Source organism: Hyla sarda, chromosome 2 (genome assembly GCF_029499605.1).
Source record: "Hyla sarda isolate aHylSar1 chromosome 2, aHylSar1.hap1, whole genome shotgun sequence".
Lineage (NCBI taxonomy): Eukaryota > Metazoa > Chordata > Amphibia > Anura > Hylidae > Hyla > Hyla sarda.
Genome location: NC_079190.1, coordinates 329,653,172 through 329,671,602, shown reverse-complemented (window position 1 = coordinate 329,671,602; position 18,431 = coordinate 329,653,172).

Sequence of the window (18,431 nt, the reverse complement as noted above, 5' to 3'; positions counted from 1 at the left end):
CACACATCCCCCCTTCATCATCCCCTTGTCATCATCCCACACATCCCCCCTTCATCATCCCCTTATCATCCCACACATCCCCCCTTCATCATCCCCTTATCATCCCACACATCCCCCCTTCATCATCCCCTTGTCATCATCCCACAGATTCCCCCTTCATCATCCCCTTATCATCCCGCACATCCCCCCTTCATCATCCCCTTATCATCCCACACATCCCCCCTTCATCATCCCCTTGTAATCATCCCACACCCCCCCCTTCATCATCCCCACCCCCCTTCATCATCCCCACACCCCCCCCTACATCATCCTCTTCTCATCATTCGCCCTCAGTGGTCTTCAACCTGCGGACCTCCAGAGGTTTCAAAACTACAACTCCCAGCAAGCCCGGGCAGCCATCGGCTGTCCAGGCTTGCTGGGAGTTGTAGTTTTGAAACCTCCGGAGGTCCGCAGGTTGAAGACCACTGCGGCCTTCAACATCATCCAGCCCCCCTCTCACCCCCTTTAGTTCTGAGTACTCACCTCCGCTCGGCGCTGGTCCGGTCCTGCAGGGCTGTCCGGTGAGGAGGTGGTCCGGTGAGGAGGTGGTCCGGGCTGCTATCTTCACCGGGGGCGCCTCTTCTCTGCGCTTTCGGCCCGGAATAGAGGCGTTGCCTTGACAATGACGCAGAAGTACGTTGGCAATGAACGCACCTCTGCGTCGTTGTCACGGCAACGTGACTATTCTGAGGCCGGGCCCGAAGCGCTTAGAAGAGGCGCCCCCGGTGAAGATAGCAGCCCGGAACCACTATGCCACCGGACCACCTCCTCTCCGGACAGCCCTGCAGGACCGGACCAGCGCCGAGCGGAGGTGAGTACTCAGAACTAAAGGGGGTGAGAGGGGGCTGGATGATGTTGAAGGCCGCAGTGGTCTTCAACCTGCGGACCTCCGGAGGTTTCAAAACTACAACTCCCAGCAAGCCCGGACAGCCGATGGCTGCCCGGGCTTGCTGGGAGTTGTAGTTTTGAAACCTCTGGAGGTCCGCAGGTTGAAGACCACTGCGGGTGGGGGAGTTCACTCGAGTATAAGCCGAGGGGGGTGTTTTCAGCACGAAAAATCGTGCTGAAAAACTCGGCTTATACTCGAGTATATACGGTAATTATTCCCATTATTGTGCTGAGGCTGTACAATACTCTTAGGCACTTATATACTGAGAATTGGGCCTTTTTACTCTTAGTACACCCTCCCATATGACTAAGATACATTTATATATTATAAATTATATGATTTATAAATTATATTGTTTTCTGATATGATTAAATAGTTCATTTAATGAAAATACATGTAAAGTATATTTACTCTGAGTGTTTTAAAATCCAGTTCTTAAAAATGCCTAGGACATCTTTTTTCATGCTAAAAAGGTCCAAAGTAAATGCAGATATCCTGTTCAATGAGAATGCCAAACAGAATGTATATTATTTACTGGAACAAATTAGGATGCAGCTTCCCTTAATTTCTCGGCTAAGTGCTCCTTGAATGTTCAACACTAACTGAATTATGAGATGAAAGTGTTTTTAAATGGGATTTACTGAAAATCAGTACCATTTTTTTGGTTCCAATTTCTGACATGCCCCTGAAGATTTTGACACACTGTTAACCCTATTAAATGCCATAGGGTGTGCACATCAAGAAAGGAAGCATTGCCAAACAATATGTTTATCCCTATGTTGAGGCAAAGAAAGTGTTGCAAGGGACAGAACCATTGGGATGGATGGGATCACAGCAGATCACAGATGATTTTAATTGACAAAATGGTATTCACTCTCTCATTTTCTGTGGGTAGGAGCAGTGACAGGGGGGCAAGTGTAGATGGTGTAACGTCACCTGGGGGACACCCTGGGGCGGTGTCCCTTAACAGGAACATTAGGGTGCCCTTATTGGTAAATGTGCAGACAAGCAACCTGACTTAAAGTAGAGTAAGAAGTAATACAGTTCTTTATTCAGAGAGCTTGGTAAATTAATATTCCAAAACAAATGGAGGCACAGTCTGTGGTAAGGGGCAACCCTTGGGTAAACAAGATAGTGATTGTGAGATCCCTGAACAGTATTAATAAATACTCCTCTAGTCTTTCTTGAGGTAAATGTACTAGTCAGAAGAATCTTTACTGTGGCATGAACACTTGTTTTCTTTCAGCTGTTTTGGGCACAATGAAAGGTATTCACTGAAGCTGAGCTGCGATGTCAACAGTGGGGTGCAGGTGTTTAGGTTATTTTGTGACATGGCAGACACAGAAGCCTTCATAAAAATTTAAGATGCAATCTGGTTGGTTGCTATGGGTAACTGCTCCATTTTTCCTCTACACAGGTTATCCCTCTTAAAGGATAGCCAACAACCACTATACCTGAAAGGGGCTATGGTTCAATTAAGTGACAAAGTTCTATACCATATGCTTAACCCCCTAAGGACCAAGCGTTTTTCAGCCTTACCTTTTAGAAATCATAACCCTTTCAATTTTGCTCCTAAAAATCCATATGATGGCTTATTTTTTGTTCCACCAATTCTACTTTGTAATGACATCAGTCATTTTACCCAAAAATCTACGGAAAAACGAAAAACAAAATTAAAGAAAAAACACCATTTTGGGGGCTTCCGTTTCTACACAGTACATTTTTGGGTCAAAATGACACCTTCTCTTTATTCTGTAGGTCCATATGATTAAAATGATATCCTACTTATATAGGTTTGATTTTGTCTTACTTCTGGAAAAAATCATAACTACATGCACGAAAATTAAAATGTTTAAAATTATCATCTTCCGACTCCTATTACTTTTTTATTTTTATGTGTATGGGGGGGAATGAGGCTATTTTTTTGCACCGTGATCTGATGTTTTTAGTGGTACTATTTTTGTATTGATCAGACTTTTTGATCGCTTTATATTAATTTTTTCATGATGTAAAAAGTGACCAAACAATACGCTATTTTGGACTTTGTAATTTTTTTGCATGTATGCCATTGACTGTGCGGTTTAATTAGTGATATATTTTTATAGTTCGGACATTTACGCATGCGGTGATACCACATATGTTTATTTTTATTATGTTGCATTTTTTATATGGAATTTGGGAAAAGGGGAGTGACGGGGTCAATGGGTGTTTTTTTAAACTTTTTATTCAACTTTTTTTTTACACTTTTAGTCCCCTTAGGGGACTTTTAGGAGGAATCATTAGATTCCTCATGTGGTTTCATAGAACCACATTGATCTGTGTGCTCTGCGCTCGATTGATAAAGCTTGGTCCTGTCAGGCTTTATCATTCATAGCGCAGCAGCTGGCATAGGACGTAAGGTAAGCCCTCCGGCTACCTCAGCAGTGGATCACCCCCCCCCCCTAGCACGCGCGATCATGCTGCTGGGGGGCGATCCACCCCAATGGACCACCAGTGATGGTTTAAATGTCCCTTTAGATGCCGCTGTCAAAGTTGGCTATCAACGCCGGCCCCAGCTACAGGAATCAGCCAGCTGTTATGGTGCTGGCTCAGGATGAGCCGGCACTTCCTTAGACGGCAATCGGTTAAGAACAAGTGACATCAAGATGAGTTATATGTTAGGGACTGCTGAAATGAGGTAAGTATTCATGACAAGATTTCGGCTGATATTATGTCAGTTGTTAGTACACTGGGTATAATAAATGACATAGTTATCATATTTTTTATACGATTTTGTTCAGAAATTGTGCAACGGTTTAGAAGAAGATTATCGTAACAAATTTGATTTTGTATTGCAGCTTCTACACATTGTGACAAGATAGAACTAAACTCTGGAAGAGTCAAATTAAATATATGGTTTACCATTTTGTTATCTTTGTCACATACAACCTTATTACACAAATCAGTAGAGCTTTATGACAGCACAGATCATGTGACCATTTGATACTGAGGCATTTGTATGGACATGCTTATACAGGAAAAGTCTGGTTTATTGTAATTACTTGCTATCTCACAGACAATTACTGTTTACTGCATTCAATGATCCAGAGTACTGAACAAGAAAAATTGTCAGTATAGCTTTCATCAATGATTCATTACCAATATATTTTATTCTCAGGACATACAGCAAATAGGTACTGTATATATCACTTCTCAATTCTCTTGCAGTACGATAGAATGTTTCTCTTGCTGGATGTTCCAGACCAGAATTAATTTTGTTTTTATTTTATTCTGTTCCAGAAAACTAGTGAAGGATATAGACAAAGATAAGGAGATCCATAGTGGAAGACATGATTATTGCTTTAAACAATATAATTCTTATAGAATTGATTATATGTTATAAGAGCATATAAATTCGTATATACATTTTAAGGAGACTCCCAAAATGATCAAAAAGACCAGACTTCTCTTTAAGGGTGCATTCACACTGTGGAATGAATGCTGAATTCATCAGCTGAATTTAGCAAGTGGAGATTCAGCCTGGCAGCCGCCATCGGTTGCAGGACCCCGTGGCACTGTGCCATCACCAATGGCGGCTATGCAGTGCTCGCGGAGTTCCGCACAAAGAATGAACATGTTCATTCTTTGTGTGTAACAATTTCAGCGGCGGAATTTTCCAGCATTGAAATTGCTCAGTGTGAACGTGTCTCGCGGAAACCCATTCCCAGTGATGTGAAAGTTCACCGCGCATAATTCCGCCAGCGTAATTCTGCCCACGTAATTCCGCAGGAATTGCATAGTTTGAACACACCCTAAAACTTTTTAGCTTTTTTATCTGACTTGTGTTGTGAGATTACCATAACTCTGTGGCTATCTTTTTTGTGAACTCAATATTTCCTGTTGGATTTTGTTCTCAAACTACACATCCCATAGTTACATGTTTGTCAGTTTGAGGTCACTTTCCTCCCACCCACACATAAGCCACCCACCCTGTGAAAAACAAATAAGCTGCAATCCTTTTAAAAAAAACAGTGTTTTCTAACCAGGGTGCCTCCAGCTGTTGCAAAATGATCTCTCTCCCACCCAGCGGTCACTCCACCCATTGAAGCAGGACAGACTCCCTCTGATCACCTGACTAGTGATGTCAGGTCTCAATGCACTGCAACCTGGGAAGACCCGAGACCTGAGTAATTTTGCATGCTGTTAAAAATAAATATTGGGGCAAAAATCACCAAAGAATTGTGAGACCACCGTCACACACAGATACAGACACTATATTGTGGGACTACACTAACTGTACAGCACCTGTAGCGTGTCAAAAAAAACTAATTACTGGAATACCCCCTTAAGTTCTGATAGTTGCTCCACAACACCTGACAACAATCTCATCCGGTTAAAGTAGAAATTGAGTCAAAAATATCTTCTTATATATCCTAGATAGAGCCTTTTTGCATTGGAAATAAGTAGTTGTCCAGATCATAGACCATCTCATAGATCATCTATAACTATGATTTTAATAAGCAATTGGTTAGTAGGAAGTTAATATCTTATTTGCAGTCATAACATCTTCCCCTTTTCTGAAAGACTTTGAACAAGATTTTGTAGTGTGCCAGTGGAGATTAGAGCCCATTCATTCAGCATTTGTGAGGTCAGACATTGATGTTGGGCAAGAAGGTCTTTCCTGCAATCTTCATTCTAATCTATCCTAAAGGTGTTCCATGGGGTTAGGGTTAAGGCTGTGTGCTGGCCAATCAAGTTGTTCTACACCAAGTTCTCCCAACTAGGCCTTTTTATGGACGTTGCTTTGTGCACTGGCGTGCAGTAATGCTGGAACAGAAAGCGGATTTCCTAATACAGTTTCCGCAAAGTGTAAAATTGTCCAAAATGTCTTGGCGTTGTGAAGCATTAATATTTCCCTTCACTGGAAATAAACAGTTTAGGCCAACACCTGAAAAACAACTGTATAGCATTATCTCTATTCCACCAAACTTTCCACCAAGCTTTACAGTGCATTCAAGCACGTAATTGTCTTGTCTATTGGACTGACAGTTCATGGAAGACCTAGGAATTCAGTGAGCTCTTTACAATCATCCATTATTTCACAAAAGGGTTTTAAAGGCAGACTGCATGGGTGGGTGCTTGATTTAAAGGAAAACCGTAGTAAAATAAACGTATCCCCTCTCCACAGGATAGAGGATAAGTGTCTGATTGTGGGGGGTCCGAATGCTGGGACCCCCCACAATCTCATGCATGAGGCCCCGGCTCTGCCGCATGACGTTGCGGCCGACATGTCTCCTCCATGTAGTTCTATGGGAGATGTGGGGAGGCAGCGTTCGTGCATCCCCGCTTCTCCCATAGTATCTGTCGAGCTCAGTGAGCACAGCAATGCCGGGGCCCCATTCGGGTGATCAAGGGGGGTCCCAGCGGTCAGACCCCCCGCAATGAAACACTGAATGACTGTGGCTAGGGATCAGTTTATTTCACTGCAGTTGTCCTTTAAAGGGGTACTCCGGCCCTAAGACATCTTATCCCCTATCCAAAGGACACGGGGCCGGAGTATCATGATGTCATGACTCCCCCCGTGTGATGTCATGCCCCGCCCCCGCAATGCAAGTCTATCAAAGGGGGTGTGGCAGACATCTCGCCCCCTCCCATAGACTTACATTGTGGGGTCGTGACGTCACACGGGGGTGGAGACGATACTGACGTCACGATACTCCGGCCCCATAGTCATGACCTGGTAGACTCCAAGGCTGCAGAGGTGGGTGCTGCATGCGAGATAGCAGGCATCCCCCAGCAGCAGGACCCCTGCGATCCTTTGGATAGGGGATAAGATGTCTTAGGGCCGGAGTACCCCTTTAATACATTTCTGCAAACGGGACTAAATAAAATCCCTGAAGTAAATGATTAAGATGTGTGTCCTTATAGTATCTTAGTGATTAACATACTTTTGTCCACATAGTGTTGCACTGATCCATAATATGGACCCATACTTTTACTCTACAATCCATGATTTTCCATTATTTCTCTCATCCATAACACAGAACCATGGGCATTTCATTTGTCTCTACATATTTTTTGTGTACGTACATGACTCCCAATGTGCATGAGGCCTCAGTCTTGGTAATTGATAGAATGAAAGTAACAAAAGACTTGTAGCTACTTTATCAGTTATTAGTTGAAGGAAAACATCTTGCTTACTGATCTCTTTCTTCTCACAGTTCTTGAATTATCTGACTAATAAAGACAAATCTTTCTCCATGTTAAAAGACTCTGCACGTTGTAAGGAAAGTGTTCTTTCAATTCTGTCAAAACAGAGTGTAATTTAATCTTGGTGCGGAAGATGTGAGTGAGAATGTTAAGTAAGTGTTGTTCAAGTGTAAACAGGCTTGCTAGGCCTCCATCGCTTGTGCTGGGGCATTTGAAATATGACAAGACGTCTTTTTGTGATGAATTTCAGAGAGTGTCTCAGACCCTCCAACATGAAAATAAGTATGTATTAGTTTCTTCTGTCAGCGAGAGATACATGATCTTGCAAACAAGTTAACAGCATCTTGGAAAGAAGGCTTTATGCCATTTGTTCTGTGCAGTGATCATGTTCCCCATCAGCCATTGTCTGGATTTATTATCTTTGACGATTTAAACTTAACGCGGAAATAAATAACGGATCCTGAAAGAGAAGCAATAACTTTTCTATTTATTTTCATATAACATTCTCTCGCTGTTATGGAGAACTAAATAATGCTAAAGACATTTAACTAATTACAATATTATAACACGTTTACCAACAGAATAACAAACACTCAGAATAGCTTTATAAACAATGTACTGCATAGTCTCATGCATGGCTATTAAGGACATTATTTCTCTCTTTTTTTCTTATTTATTTACAGCTGTGGCCAGATAGTGATAGTGAATGGTCATTTTTAATATAAATTATGCTCTAACGCTGTACCATACATGAGCAAATTTATGCCAAAAAGTTCAGCAAAGGGAAAAATCCATTCAGTACATCTGAATGGAGTTAATTATACTAAATGGGTATGGATTTCTGCAAGCCCGGTTTATATCAGTCCCTTGCAGTATTGTTTGCAGTAAACCTGCTGTATGTATAGTCTTAAAGGGGTTATCCACCATAAGGTGATTTTAGTACGTACCTGGCAGACAGTAATGCACATGCTTAGGAAGGATCTGCAGTTGTCTTGGGGCTAAATGGCTATGTTGTGAGATCACCATAACACTGTGGCTAGCTCTTTGTGAACTTGTATTTCCTGTTTGACTTTTCTTTTTTTGACTACAAATGCCACAATTCCATTTTCCTCCCTCCCACTAATCAGCCACATCACCCATTGAAACATAAATGAGCTGCATCCATTCAAAAGACCCATGGTTTTCAATCAGGGTGCTACAGCTGTTGCATTAGTTGCAGTTGATCTCTCTCCCACCAAGCAATCGCTCCACCCATTGAAGCAGACAGGCTCCCTGTCATCAGCTGACTAGTGAGTCAGGTCTCGGCCGCATTGCAAGCTGGGAAAAATCTGAGACAACAGTAATTTAGTATGCTGTTAAAAATAAATATTGGGGTAAAAATCAAACAGAAGAATTGTGAGAAAACCGTCACACACAGGTACAGACACTGTATTATGAACTACACTAACTTTACAGCCCCTGTAGCATAGTCATATAAAAAAAACTCTTGGAATACCCCTTTAAAGGCATTTTATCTTATACAACACTTATCACCTTTCCACAGATCGGTTAGCTGGGGGCCCCATAATCTGGACCTCCACTGATCACAAAAACAGGGGTCCCATCATTCCTGTTTAAATTGAGCTGTGGTCAGACATATGCCCTGCTACATTCAATTCTATGAGTCTTACAAAGATAACTAAGCAGTGTATCAGCCAGAAGGAAGATACACTGCCCTTTCCCTTTTGGATGTAGCTTTCCAACAATGAACTAGTGTTGCTCGCGAATATTCGCAATTCGAATATTATTCGCGAATATCGCATATTCGCGAATTCGCGAATTTCGCGAATATAGCGCTATATATTCGTAATTACGAATATTCGTTTTTTTTTTTTTTTTTTTCTTCACAGTACACATCACAGTGATCATCCCTCTCTGCTTCCAGCTTGTGTGGTGTAAAGAAGGCTGTAATACTACTGTGTGAGACTGACGTGCGGAAATTCGCATATGCGAAAATAAAACGAGGATATAACGAATATGCGAATATTCGCGAATATATGACGAATATTCGTCCATATATTCGCGAATATTCGCGAATTCGAATATGGCCTATGCCGCTCAACACTACAATGAACCATTAAAAAATCTTAAAACATGACTAGGGATTAAAGCCAAGCCAAAATCTCCTCCAAAAGAAAGAGTGATTGGTAGACAACTGTTTCAGGTTTTTTTGGGGGGAATAGATTCTGACTTGGCTTACATTTGTAGTTATGTTTCAAGGCTCTGTAATGAGAGAGACATACTTGGAGAAAATCTACTTCCAATAAGTGGCACTAGAGAGACAGATGTCTTTGTTCTGGAGAAGAGATCATCTCTTTACCCTTTTCCCCAGAGTTATGTTGACCTGCACTGTGGCATTTGGAATTCATTGGGTGGAGTATTTTGTGCTGCATTGTGGTATGTGGGGCTATTGAAAGGGCATCTTCCGACTTGTTGTGTTTGTTGGGTGCTATGGGGAGTTATCTAGTCCTGCACTGTAGGCTTTGCCACTGTCAGGGAGAAGTGTTGTACAACACTTTAGAATTAGTATTGATAGTGGTATTTTGTTGGCAATGCTGGGTGGGAGTAATGTTGGTGCTGCATGGTAGAACTTGTTTGCTGGTGGGGCACCTGGAATGCCTATGGAATAGCTAGTAAGGTTGAATTGAAAAGCCCTGGATTAGAGTATGATGTACATGTACGTCATGGGATGGGCTTGGGAGTCATCTGCCAGTAATGACAAACATCAGTGATCACTCAAATGTATGTCATTTAACTGTTTAAATTTCGCACTGTAGGGTCCCATTGCTCCACACCCGGTCGGTTGCTGGGGAAGCCCAAGGACTTAATTTGGCCGTGACATCTTCTACTGATTTAGCAATAGAGCACTGTTTACATGGATCAATGTAATACAACAGTGTAATTGTTAAAACTATTAAACTATTAAATTCCTTATCCTGCAAGTTCAAAGGCATAAAATAAAATTCCAATAGCCTAAATTGCAGATTTACTGTCACCTTTCATCCCAGAAAATGTGCAATTAAAGGTGGTACACTTGAAAACTTCAGCTCATGGTGCAAAACATAAATTCCAACATATTTCCATAGGTATTGAAGGTATTTTACTGTAAAACAAAACATAAATGATCCAAGTTTAGTATCATTGGAATCATGTGGCCATGTCCCCGGCTTCCATTTAGGATGAAGCAGCATGGGCTGTGGTCACTTAACAACAGTTACCAGCGGCTGCTGCTCTGGCCAAATGGAACGTTCCTGTGACACAAATACAGACTGCTGCCGACACACTAATGTGTCATGACACACTGTTTGAAAAGCTCTGGTAAATACATTGGAGCAACCCATCATATATTGTATCTAATAATAAAATATTCTTCTGAAACTGTGAGCAGAGAAAAACAATATAATTTATCGTAGCTAATGGCCATTGACTTCACATAGAATAGGCAATAGTTAACTTCACGGCTAAGTCTCACCAACACAAGCCAGAAAGCTACAAGTAAAGGGTGTCATAGTATACACCCTTGCTTTCTAGTAAGCATTTTGTTGATAAAGAAAAGTATTGAAAACAAACTAAACAAGGGAATGCCGCTTTATTCAAAGATGACTATTGCATCAACACCAATGACATGCACACTCTTGTAGAAGAAAGATCAGTTGTACCAGTTGGAATGCAAAGAGCCTGATTAAACTGATACTGTAAATAAGAACAGCACAGTAATTCTATCCATGTGTGGCACAGGTGTGCAGGACATGGAGATCCAGAAATAATACAGAAGCTAAAGTTTTAGAACTTTTCAACTTGTTCACTGGAAGCCCTGTATCTTCATACCGCAGTGTGTTAGTGTGTGGCCCTTAGCCTGACTAATTTCAGATACAGAATGATACGTTTTGAGGTCTTCTGATCACAAGTCTTTTGGATTGGGAGTTCATGTAGTTTACTTAAAGTGCCTTCCTACTCACTATACTTGTTGCAGTGTCATGTCCACATTGTATAAGATCCCACAGTCAATTTAAAGGGGTTATCCACTATAAGTTGATTTAAGTACTTAACTGCCAGACAGTAATGGACATGCTTAGGAAGGAACTGTGCTTGTCTTCGGGCTAAATGGCTATTTTGTGAGACTACCATAAAGCTGAGGCAATCTTTTTGTGAACTGGCTATTTCCTGTTGGAGTTCGTTCTCTCAAACTATAAGTCTCCTGATTCCTTATTTGTAAGTGTGAGGTCACTTTTCTCCCTCCCACACCTCAGTTATCCCACCTTTTAAAACACACCTGTGATCTTTTCCATGCAATAAACCAGTGTTTTCTGACAGGGTGCCTCGAGCTGTTAAAAAACTGCAACTCTTGCAGAATTATCTCCCTCCCACCCAGTAGTTGCTCCACCCATGGAAGCAAAGACAGGCTCCCTCTATACACCTTACTAGAGATGTAATGTCTCGGGCCACAGTGCAACCTAGCAAAACCTGAGACAACAGTAATTTTGTATAAACATTGGGGCAAAAATGACAGAAAAATTGCAAGACCAAAATGAAACACAGGTACAGACACTATATTATGAATTACACTAACTTTACAGCCCCTGTAACAGAGTATGACAAGTCTACATGTTAGAATATACAATATAAGGATTTTTTTTTTTTTTTACAGTTCGCTTGTTCTCGGGACAGTGTTTCAGGTGTCTTATGCTAGACTACAATTTCAATAAAGTAGATCATACGGTATATCCTAATATGCAAAACAACCGCCATTCTGGATATTCCATTTAAAAACACTAAAAACACTAAAATGATAATCTTATAATCGTTTAAACTTTTTTCTTTGTCAAAGGACGACTTTCTAATGTACTTTTAGTTGGTTGTTCTGCAACAAAATCTGCACTGACAAATCTACAACCAACCTGCTTTGAAATCTGAACAATTTGGTGTACATTTTCCATTGCAGGTTTTGATGTGAAAATAATGCAGCTTTCTTCTGTGGGTAATCTGCAGCATTTCTGTTACATGTGGCTAAACCCTTAGACTGGGTCCATACAGTAAAAAAATCGACAACACATTATATTTCATGTGTGAATTTTCATCTCTAAACAGGGAAAATATGGTGCCTATATTTCCGGTGTATAAACTCGGTCTTAATCTTCCAATAGTTTATAAAGGTGAAACATTCTAGAGGTGTTGCTTTAAAACTTTTCTTATCACATAAAAATCCCATTTTGACCGAAAATGAAAATGCCATCAAACTTGTTATTTATAAAATGAGAACAGATGCTAAGATATATGTTTAACTATAAAAGATGAAGAAAGAGCTTCTGTGCATTATTGCACAAAGAATAAGAACTGTCACCAGTAATGTATGCACTGTTAATAACAACATCATGTAGGTAGACAACGCTACTTGACATTTGTAGCAGCTGAATGTCAAAAGATTATGTCCTTATGTAACCGAGTAAATAGGAAAATAAAACGCATATTCAACCTTAAAAACTCATATGGTCTGAGTACAACAGATGTGCTGATCGAAGAGAACCAATTGTATGTATTGACAACTTTTTATCAGAACGCATACAGCAGACATGCACATAAGAGGACATTTTATGTGTATAACTATGCTGCAAAATTCTCCCTGCAGCAGAGTTCCCTTGTTTTAGGATGGGGTTCTGCTGCTCTGTCCATATTGTAAAATTTCTGTAGTGAAATTCAGCCGATGTAATGGACGTCTGTCAACCGAATGAACATATTCATTCTTTGGGCAGAATTCCACTGGACTGCATTGCAATCTATGAAACCGTGCATTTCAGCGGCACCTGCTGCAGGCAGAATTCCTCTGGCTTGATGTCCGCAGTGTGAACGAGCCCTTACAGTGTAGTGTGCTGGTTCCTCTTCTAGAGCCATCTGCTAGAGTAGAAGGAAGTGATTGGGTAACTCTTGAAAACTATATCTATCTAGATAAATCAGATAAATCACCCTCTTTGCTTCAAACTGTTCCATAGCTAACCAGAATTCGAATTTTCCATATGAAGCACTCCGGGAAATTTTTCTTATTGCTTATATAGTGTAGCATTGGCTAGTATGTTTTATTTTTTAAACGTAATTTAAATTCTTTTACCAGAACAAAACCAAATTATGTTTCGCAAAACGTTTTACACCCCTACCCTTCCCCCAACTGCCAGGAAAAAAAATTAAACAAACAAACTTTGCTTTTTAGACTACAGCAGCATATTTCACACTGCGCAAAATGTGCTGTTCAGCAGGAAATATGCTGCGTATTCTGCACTAGCCGGCGGCAGCCCTGTGAGTTCAGTGAGGTTTAGGGGCAGGGCAGCATGCCGACAAGCCTGTGACCATGTGTCACAGATGGAATATGATAGGTTGGAGCTTACTGCCCTAACATGTTTCTCTCTATATGGTACACAACTGCAACATAAAAAAATAAAAAAATGTGGTATTGCCATATGTGGAAATGTCTGAACTATTACAATAAAATGCTAATAGTGCCATGTGGTAACCTGCATAAATGTAAAAAAATATATTAATGTCCAAAATGAACAATACTTCTAAAAACCACAGATCATGGCGCAAAAAAAATAGTAGAGGGTCAGCAATGCAATACAGCAACACGCAGCACTTTACACAGCCACTTTTTCTTTTATTGTAAAAGAGACTGTGCTGAGGTAATTTTTGCCTAGCTGTCTATTGCTCAAATTTATCATATGCTCTGCGCCATTTCATAAATTTGACGCACATCAGCGTTTTTACCGTAGAAAATTAATGACTGTGAAACATGTCTACCACAGAAAATAATGATAAATTATAGTGTATTATAATCATAATGTTTTATTGATCCCAGCTTCCCTTAGTATTTTTGAGGCTATATATATATATATATATATATATATATATATATATATATATAACTCAATGGGGGAGATTTATCAAAATCTGTGCAAAGGAAAAGTTGCTGAGTTGCCCATTGCAACCAATCAGATGGCTTCTTTCATTTTGCAGAGACCTTGTTAAAAATGAAAGAAGCGAGCTGATTGGTTGCTATGGACAACGGGGCAACTTTTCCTCTCTGCACAAGTTTTGATAAATCTCCCTCAATGTGTGTATGTGTGTGTGTGTGTATATGTTCCAGCATCATGTCTAAATGGCTAAAGATATTAACATGAAACACATGTTACTTATATGTCAACAACAAACATAGGATAGGTAATTTAACCCTAACTTACCCCCATTTGTCAGGGTCGGGGTTTATGTTACTGCATAACTTCCAAACGGCTGGAGATATTTTGATAATACTTGGGGATGGGATAGGAGGATGAGATATGAGGTTGGCATATGAGGATGGAATATGAGGATTAGAAATGAGTATTAGCTATGGGGACGGGATATGAGGCCGGGATATGGGGACGGGAAATGAGGACGGGATATGGGCGACGGTATATGGGGTTGAGATATAAGAACAAAATATGAGGACAGGATATGAGGTCGGAATATGAGGAGGGGATTTGGGGTCAGGATATGAGGAGGGGATATGGGGTCAGGATTTAGGGATGGGATATGAGGACTAAAGCTTCCTCCTTTGTTGCTTTTCCTCCCCCACAAGGATAAGGTTGGAAAAACCAGGCAGCACGGTCCAGGTCGTGCGGTAATTACTCAATTATGTATTATGGTCATAAAAATATTAATTATGAAAAATTAAACAAAATTGAGTATGACTATTTCCTCAGATATCAACAAGTTCTTTTTATGACGGGATGACATTAACACTTAAGGATGTAGTTTTGCAATATACAATAATACACAAGTATTATAAAAGTATGCAGATTTATTGGTTATAAGATTATAAACATAAATGAGTAATTAACACAATGATATATGCAAATGAATATCAACTAGATATATTAGTAAACATTACAAATTTGTTAATTTACTACATATAGTAGAACAATACATGTGAGTAGTAAGTAACTTGTTAGAATAAAACAAAAGCTACTAGGTTAGGATATCATGCAATAAAAAGGTTACATATCACTCTATCCAGAGGAACCTCATGATATTAAGATGGGCAATATCTAATTATAGACATATCAATATGGAATGCTAAATACACTCCCCACCCCCTTCTAACAAACTACAAATCACATAACTCCGAGAATGAGCAAATCCATCTAAGGATATAAATATAGTAAACATTTTATATACTTCCGCCCCACTCTGGACTATTTTCTATACATGATCTTGGTAAGACTATTAAGACAAATTGCAGAGTTTTATGATCTCGCTATACTATATTTTAGGAGGAAGAACTTGAAGCAAGTTTCCTGTGTGGGAAATTTACTTATAATACTTAGTTTTGTGAGTAGGAATTCTATCAATATGGATAAGCAATTATTTAATGCTTTGATAGATTATGAGTCTTGATTCTTCTGCAGGTAGAATGAACTTTCACAATATCCTAAAACTGTAATCTCAATATGGAGATAATTAATTATTTTATTTAATAAATCTATTTGCCAATCTAAATGGTATAATTCCATCCACATTATCCCAATTAGTCTTAATTAAATGGAATGCCATTATTGTGTCTCTTACCAAGTCTATGTAAAAACCTCGCTTCTGGTCCTAGGAAAATTGAACTGTCCATCTCATCGTTATGGATAGCCATTGGTCTGGTACCGTATGATCAGTCCATCTGCTAGAATCTCACATGGCTTTTCCACCTGGTTGGACCTCTTTCCTGTGTCTTTGTGTTCTCTACAGCACAGTCTAGCCTACAGTCTACAGCACTGTCCCCAAGATCTGGTTTACCAGACTTTTTCATTAGTTAGACACACCCTTCTAAATTGCAATTCCCCAATGAATGTAGGATGGGTGTGAGTAGGAATTCTATCAATATGGATAAGCAATTATTTAATGCTTTGATAGATTATGAGTCTTGATTCTTCTGCAGGTAGAATGAACTTTCACAATATCCTAAAACTGTAATCTCAATATGGAGATAATTAATTATTTTATTTAATAAATATATTCGCCAATCTAAATGGTATAATTCCATCCACATTATCCCAATTAGTCTTAATTAAATGGAATGCCATTATTGTGTCTCTTACCAAGTCTATGTAAGAACCTCGCTTCTGGTCCTAGGAAAATTGAACTGTCGATCTCATCGTTATGGATAGCCATTGGTCTGGTACCGTATGATCAGTCCATCTGCTAGAATCTCACATGGCTTTTCCACCTGGTTGGACCTCTTTCCTGTGTCTTTGTGTTCTCTACAGCACAGTCTAGCCTACAGTCTACAGTACTGTCCCCAAGATCTGGTTTACCAGACTTTTTAATTAGTTAGATACACCCTCCTAAATTGCAATTCCCCAATGAATGTAGGTTGGGTGTGTACATATGGTGATGACTATGTTAATGAAAAATATGCTTCTTTCTATTGTATTTTTCCCGATCAGTCCTGTCAGCAAGCATTTCTGATTCATGCTGGAGTCCTAAACACTCAGAGCTGCCAGCCTGCTTTGTTCACAGCCAAACAGGCTGTGAACAAAGCAGGCTGGCAGCTCTGAGTGTTCTCCTTTGTGAACAAAGCAGACTGGCAGCTCGTAGTGTTTAGGACTCCAGCATGAGTCTGAAATGCTTGCTGCCAGGACTGGTAGGGAGACCCCTAGTGGTCATTTCTTCAAAGTGGAAAATTAAATAGAAAGAAGCATATTTTTTAATAACATGCAATTGTAAAGTTATTCTGCATACATTAATCTATAATATATCAAAAGTTTTTTTGATGAGAGGTACCCTTTAAGCATTTTGATTTTCTGTGGGTCAGACAGTGATCACATAATCCAGTTACAGTAATGAAACACATGAAGGCAGCTTTGCTGGAATAAAAGAAATGGCGCTATAGGGCTAGTGATTGTGAGTGTTCGTGATATGGGCAAAAAACAATAACAAAATAAGCTGTAGTTCTTCTTTAATGATTCTGCTGCATAGTTTTTTCTTTTTTTTTTTCTTTTTCAATGGCAGGAAAATATATTTTTCTTTGTAGATTTTACACACAAATGCTAAAAAAGCCACAGCTACTAGAGATGAGAGAATTTTTTACAAATAGGAATTTTCCAGAAAAATTTGGTTCAATTTGAATTTATTCGTGGCAAATCGCTATTAAAAATGGCTATTTCCAGGCTACAATAGGGATGTAGAACACTTTGCCTTGCCGTAACACGCATAGGAAGTGTGCTGGGTCAGTGAAATAATACTGCTATTCAGTATGACATACAGATTACAGGTGTTGCTATTAGAATCACTGACGCAGAGTGTTTGGATGTGGTGGCAGGGTTGGGAGACCATATAGAATCACAATTGAAGTGATTGAAGAGATTTGTTAATTACATTTTTATTCAATTTAACCCCTTAAGGACTTAGGACGTATGAGTACGTCCTAAGGCCGGTCCCTGTCTATAACGCGGGGTCCCTGCGGGACCCCACGTCATAGCGGGATGGTCCCAGTGCCTATTCACAGCCAGGACTCGCGGCTAATAGCGCGCGGCCGCGATCGTTCGGCCACGCGCTATTAACCCTTCCGATGCGGCGCTCAAAGCTGAGCGCCGCATCGAAAGTGTAACTAAATGCTTCCCAGCTGCTCAGTCGGGCTGACCGGGGTCATCGCGATAAAATCGCGAGGCCCCGATCAGCTACCAGGAGTGAAGAAGGTCTCTTACCTTCTTTGGCGGCGTCTGGGCTCTGATTGATTACTCCCAGCCTGAGTTACAGGCTGGAGCAATCAATCACTGATTTCACTGATTGTTGCCATGCAATGGCAAGGCAGCAGTCTGTGAATGAAATCAGCCATTGTAAGCTGATAGGTCTCTATGGTACCTATCAGCTTGCAAAAAAAGTGTAAAAAAAAAGTTAACCCTTTCAGGTATTCCCTTCTGAATTAAAAGTTTGAATCACCCGGCATTTCCTAGTAACAAAATAAAACAGTGTAAATAAAAATAAAAATACACATATGTGATATGGCCGCATGCGGATATGTCCGAATTATAAAAATATATCACTTTTTACACCGCTAGTTCAATGGCGTACGCGCAAAGAAAATTCAAAAATCCAAAATAGCACATTTTTGATCACTTTTTATTCCACAAAAAAGTGAATAAAAAGTGATCAAAAAGTCTGATCAGAACAAAAATGTACTGCTAAAAAACTTCAGATCACAGCACCAAAAATGAGCCCTCATAGCCCCCTGAATGCATAAAAATAAAAAAGTTATAGAGCT